Here is a 6161-nt window from a genome sequence, read left to right as displayed (position 1 = left end):
TGTGTTTTAAATACTGCTGCAAAACAGTTGGATTAGTGCTGACACTGTGGTCGTACGTGTATATAATGCAGGGCGTTAATAGTACACGCATTTCGGAACATTAAAAGTTGTGTTTTCAGTGGAGGTAGAGAGGGCAGTCAGTGAATTATGAATGGTAGACAATATTGAAAAGCCTTGGATACTCGTGTAAAGCTTAAAACATCATGTGATGTGATTAATTAATACGGAACATACGCAAAACAATGTAATACAAACCAGAATCCGCACACATATGACACGAACGACCGGACCAAATGGCTCAGGTCCTTCCCCCAGCTTTTGTCCGCAAAATAGAATATCCAAACTTGAACACACAAAAAAATATATACATAAACGGACAATACAACACACGTACAAGGGAGATGATTATAAACCCAAACGATCATTAGTGTAAGTGGCAAAAACCGCCCCCGCCGTTAACGATAATGGCCGGAGCCGAAATCGACTTATGCAACGTATTCCCAACTCCACGCGTATGTGTGTAATTGTGTTTTTTTTATATTATTATTTCTATTACTCTACATGTTTAACGTGTACAATGGAGATAATCCTGCTGGGATTAGGGGATGATCATTGCAACTGCTTTCGATATTGAAAATGGGGCCAGGATCCGATCAGGATGAGAGAGGGTGGACTTTCCCGTTTATTCGGATTAAAATTGCAAATTCATCAACTTACACACACTCCGATCGACTCCGTTGTCATCTATATTCCATTAACAATGTCCTGCTTTGCTCTGCTCCGCTCGAAACTCGATGCTGCAACATTGCCAAGTTTTAAAAGCGATAAACGGAAAAGTTTGAATCCAAAAGGTTTCCATTTCGAAGTCATCATCGTCAGGCACAGACGTCCATTCATGGTGTTTAATGGATTGCCTTTCTGCATGCATGAATATTCAACAATTTGCCAATGCACATGCAACGAACGAAACACATTATTTAAACGTTTTATTTCACTGTTTCAAAAGGTATTTTTTCTATTAATGCCACTTTCTAAATTAGATTCTTTAATAAAACATGTTTATCTTCAATAACTCAATTTTATAAATTACATTGTTAAATTATGATAAACAATATGTGTTCGGTTAACGTACATAAAATGATGTACGTTAACTGAATTGTACGTTAACCCACCGTCGATTTAAGAAGCATCTTAAGCTTCATTTCAATATTAGTATTAGCTCCCAAAAGTAATGCTAAGGTGTTCGTTATCCGAATGCATTTGTTATCCGAACAGTGTTTTTTTTATCGATGTTCGTTAACTGGATTATTGCAAATATTTCAAATTTGTTTACGTAATAAATTACTGGAAAAGAACTCCTAATTATATAATTTTATATAAAGCATTGTTGTTGTTTTTTTTTGTATAGAGATACATTCATTAGCATTTGATGATTTAATTATGATTGAGTTTCTGTTGATGCTTTTAAAATGTGATAAAATCATCGTTGCGTAAGAGAAAATTCAATCAAGATGTGCGAGATAAGGAGTCGTTGTTTACAATGGGGTGAAAATGTGATGGTGCGATATTGAATTATGAAAACAAGAGGAAATGAGAGATTGGAATTGGTATAGTTAAGTGCATCTGAAGAATAAATTCAATCTGTCCGACAAGGGTGGATGTAAGGGTTTGAGCGCCAGAGACGATGACGACACGTAACGGTCGCGCGGAATCTAATCAAGGGTGGACCGGCAAATCTGCAATCAAGGGGAATCCCCTGGACAGTCCAACGATTAAAAACGTATGAAATGAAAATGAATGAAAAGGAATGAATAAATTTACATTATTTTTAATCTAAAAAGTATGAATATTTGTAATAGAACTTGAAAATGAATAAGTATAAAAAGTAGATTATTAAAGAAAAATTCATTCGATAATCATCTGTTGATCAAAATTATATCAAATAAAATGGAGAAGAAATTAATAAGTTATTTTTAATACAAAGAAAAATATATAAAAATTGTTAAAGAATTTCAGAATTGAGATTAAAAGGAGATTAGATTTTAAGAAGCTTAATAATATTGAAAAATATGGAAAATCCTGTAGATTACAATAGTATAAAAATAAATGAAGAATGCATCAATTTAAATTAATTTTTAATTGGTATATATTAAATTTATCTAAGTGAAATTTATTGGATACTTTGTAGATTTGAATAAAATTAATATTTTTTTATTACTTTTTATACAAAAATATTAGATTAGAATTCAGAAAGCTTAATAATATTGAAAAATAATAAGAATCCAATTGGAAATATGTATATTATAATAGTATAAAAAATACAATATTCTTAATTGGTAAATATTAAAATTACGATAAAACTTGAAAATTAGTTAGAATAAAAGTTTTAGAAAAGTTTTAATAATTTTAACAAATAAGGGAAATTTATTGTATAATCTGTATATCTATATAATACAAAATAAAATGGAGAAGGAATGAATAAATACGCATTACTTTTAATACAAAAAAATAGTGAGAGAACTTGAAAATTTATAAGAATAAAAGTAAACGTTTACAAGATGATTTATTACATTGAGAAATTGATTAAATTTTAATAGTAATAACAAAATATGTCATAATATGAATAATAAGTGTTAGGTAAAGCATTTACTAATTATATACAAATTATTACACAGAAAAATATGTTTCAATAGTTAAATATATACGTTTTCTAGTAAATTAATGAATGGAATAATTATATTTACGCTTATATGAGATTTTAGCCAATTGGATAGTGATCAAAATATTTTCTTTTATTTAGAAATGCGTTCTTGCGTTTTTATTATGTTTTTACAAATTACTGGATTTTTTTATTGCACAGTTTGTTCTAAATTCTAAACGAAATTTCAAGCAAATGTATACAATAACTAAAATTATGACTTTGTAATTGATTCCATAATTAATTAAAGTTTAACTTTAACTAAACACTTTTGAAAATTTAGTTGTTTCTGATCATTACGAGGTATTACTTAATAATTACAAATTGAAACATCGAAAATGATGGAATGGAACGAAAAAAATATGTGTATGGTTAAGTTATTTGTTTATAAGAATATACATTGTGTAATAAATCGTTGATTAATAAAATGCATTTTATACTTTAGTTATATAATATATGTATATAAATTTTATAAATTCAATTACACTGAGATAGGAAACAACACAACGGGGCTTTCTTCATCCGATGAATAGTTTCAGCTATAATCAGGCTTTTATTACGAGGCCGCCCCATTTAGCATTGTCCTCGTGACTCATGCAATTTCCTTAATTGCATGTTCGTTGGTTTAATCGGAATTGTGAAATTTGCATATTACGTAACAATATTGTGTGGATGAAGGGAGAGAGAGAGGCCTAGGGTGAGTGTATAGGTGTATACATGCATGAGTGTGTATATGTGTGTGAGCTTCCACACGTCAAGAGGTTGCTTTCCGTCCGATATTGTATACAACACGGGATTATCTGGGGTCGAAGGTCTCCCATGCATCCATCTCCTCAACGGCTTTTTATTCCTTTCTCTCTGTCACAGCTCCTCCTGTCTCTCTCTCTCGTTTCTTTACAAGAGCAAATAAAACGAGATGACCACCAGGATAAGACGGTCGGTCGTTCATTACTCATATCAAGAGTTGTCAAAAGTTGTTTGGTGTATCCCCCTCCCTGAAACATAAGCACTTAAACGCGTGTCCCGAAAGACATGTGTCCTCGTCCTTTATACCATCCACTCCTGCCCTACATATAACATATAATAAATTTCGTATAAAGTATGTGACACCGAATGCGGGCCAAGGGCTGCGTGATCTGCGGTTTAATTATCACCACCCCAAAAACCTAACACATACACAATCTCACAGAGACGAAGAGAGGGAGGAGTTGCTGTGATTTATACGGATTTACCACCAATTTAAAACCTCTGTGTTTTAACTTTTTTCTACAATTTTTTTCTCTTTTTTGGTGCACAGTAAAACTTTCCAATTTAAAGTTCTAAATTGGAATAATAAATCCACACGGGCTAATTGATGAAATTCCGAAAAAGCAAATTCTATTTAAATCGATGACACATTCACACAAAAAAAATAAAGATCACAAAGTTTTTCAATTAGAGACGAACTATCGTAATTTTCGGGTCACGCGTTAATTTTTCTCTGTGAATGGATTTCGTTTAATTAAATAATTAGTTAATTACGCTCGAGTGAAAAATAATGTTGGGAACTCGTAAAGTTTCCTTGCATTTTTTTGTTTTGTTTAATGGTTTTATTTTCGTCGTAAAACACTACGCTTGTTTTGTGGTTTAATCCATTTAGCTGTGTGTGATCTGCATATTGGGAATGATTCTGCTTAAAGGATTAGCATAGATTCATGGAAATAACGGTGTACTCTGCTAATTAATAACTTCCTGGATTCCCAATCTTCACATTATTATTACATGATTTATGTCGCAACTGGTTTTAAAGGTCTATAAATTATTTAAATGGTTTACCTTCTACTTCATATTGATCTAGTTAGGTGCAGCAATACCTCGATAGTGCGGTTCCGCTAATAAAACGTACTATTTGAAACCAAACTTATAGAAGGAATTTCAAACCGTATAAAAACATTCTCAATCTTTATTACATGATTTATGTCACAACTGGTTTTAAAGATCTATAAATTATTTAAATGGTTTACCTTCTACTTAATATTGATCTAGTTAGATGTAGCAGTACCTCGCATAGTGCGGTTCCGCTAATAAAAGGTACTGTTTGAAACCGAACTAATTAAGGAACTTAAAACCGTATAAATCTTCACATTATTACATGATTTAAGTCGCAACAGGTTTTAAAGGTCTATAAATTATTTAAATGGTTTAACTTCTACTTCATATTGATCTAGTTAGGTGCAGCAATACCTCGCATAGTGCGGTTTCGCTAATAAAACGTACTGTTTGAAACCGGACTAATTAAGGAATTTCAAACCGTATAAAAACATTCTCAATCCGAATTTCAAACCGAATAAAAACATCTTCAATCTTCACATTATTACATGATTTATGTCGCAACTGGTTTTAAAGGTCTATAAATTATTTAAAGGGTTTACCTTCTACTTCATATTAATCTAGTTAGATGTAGATATACCCCACATAGTGCGGTTCCGCTAATAAAACTTACTGATTGAAACCGGACTAATTAAGGAATTTCAAACCGTATAAAAATATCTTCAATCTTCACATTATTACATGATTTATGTGGCAACTGGTTTTAAAGGTCTATAACTTATTTAAATAGTTTACCTTCTACTTCATATTGATCTAGTTAGGTGCAGCAATACCTCGCATAGTGCGGTTCCGTTAATAAAACGTACTGTTTGAAACCGAACTAATTAAGGAACTTAAAACCGTATAAATCTTCACATTATTACATGATTTATGTCGCAACAGGTTTTAAAGGTCTATAAATTATTTAAATGGTTTACCTTCTACTTTATATTGATCTAGTTAGGTACAGCAATACCTCGCATAGTGCGGTTTCGCTAATAAAACGTACTGTTTGAAACCGGACTAATTAAGGAATTTCAAACCGTATAAAAACATTCTCAATCCGAATTTCAAACCCAATAAAAACATCTTCAATCTTCACATTATTACATGATTTATGTCGCAACTGGTTTTAAAGGTCTATAAATTATTTAAAGGGTTTACCTTCTACTTCATATTGATCTAGTTAGGTGCAGCAATACCCCCCATAGTACGGTTTAGCTAATAAAACGTACTGTTTGAAACCGGATTAATTAAGGAACTTAAAACCGCATAAAAACATCCTCAATCTTCACATTATTATTACATAATTTATGTCGCAACAAGTTTTAAAGGTCTATAAATTATTTAAAGGGTTTACCTTCTACTTCATATTGATCTAGTTAGGTACAGAAATACCTCGCATAGTGCGGTTTTGCTAATAAAACGTACTCTATGAAACCGGACAAATTAAGGAATTTAAAACCGCGTAAAAATATCCTCAAACTTCATATTATTATTACATGATTTATATTGCAACTGATTTTAAAGGTCTTATTAAAATGGTTTACCTTCTACTTTATATTGATCTAGTTAAGTACAGCAATATCTCGTTTACTGCGGTTCCGCTAATAAA

Source organism: Nicrophorus vespilloides, unplaced genomic scaffold, assembly GCF_001412225.1.
Source record: "Nicrophorus vespilloides isolate i.1.1-1 unplaced genomic scaffold, Nicve_v1.0, whole genome shotgun sequence".
Taxonomy (NCBI): Eukaryota; Metazoa; Arthropoda; class Insecta; order Coleoptera; family Silphidae; genus Nicrophorus; species Nicrophorus vespilloides.
Note: the sequence above shows the minus strand (reverse complement) of the source record.